Source organism: Seriola lalandi, unplaced genomic scaffold, assembly GCF_002814215.2.
Source record: "Seriola lalandi dorsalis isolate HSWRI2012SDOR001 ecotype SW California unplaced genomic scaffold, Sedor1 jcf7180002053662, whole genome shotgun sequence".
Classification (NCBI taxonomy): domain Eukaryota; kingdom Metazoa; phylum Chordata; class Actinopteri; order Carangiformes; family Carangidae; genus Seriola; species Seriola lalandi.
The window spans coordinates 1-834 of NW_019524215.1; positions in this window are offsets into that span (position 1 = coordinate 1).

Consider the following 834-nt stretch of genomic DNA (forward strand, 5'->3'; position numbering starts at 1 on the left):
ATCCCCCCCCCCCCGGGACAGAAGCCGAACACAGCCCCTCCCTCACTTCCACCTGATGAGCCAGAAAACTTTACGTTTTGTTTTTTAAACTGAATGTGGCAGCATCACCATGGCAACAGCAGAAACTGATCAGCAGCAAACAACAACAATCACCGTCTGATTGTTTCTGAAGATCAAACTGATCGATCATGACCCCCCCCCTCCTTCAGAAAATGGCTAAGCGGCTAAATAAAGAGAAATTACTTTCACGTTTCACGCCGAATTAATCACAACAGACAACGTTTCTTACAGGAGGTCACTTCCGGACTCAAGTTAAAGCTTTAGTTCTCTGGCGGAGTTTGGCGCCACGCTCACGGCTCGTGTTGCCAGTTTGGATGTTTTACCCTTTTTGACGCATTTGTAAAGCTTCTTGCTGAGTTTCCTGGAGGCCAGCGGCTGAGCGATCGGGTTCACGTTGGCGATCAGCTCCTGGTAAGACTTCTCGTTCCCGCCAGCGGCCTCCTCTCCGTCCGCCGTCACCTTCTCCTTCTTCACTTTAGTCATTTCTGATCGAACCGTCTGATCGAAGGGAATAATCGATAGTTTTCTGCTCTGGTTCCTGTGGCCGGTCACAACACGCACTGCGCAGGGGAACCACACGTGTTTGAACTTTTGTTTCTTCCGGTTCCTCTGAGCGGAGACACACAGCGCCCCCAGCGGCCCGGAAGGCAACAACACCCTGGCCTTTCAAAATAAAAGACCGGTGAACAAAACCGGAAACAACGCAGCTCGGAAAGGAAAATACAGAGTAAATGAATAATGTGAAAGGAGATAAAGAGATCGGAGACATTGATA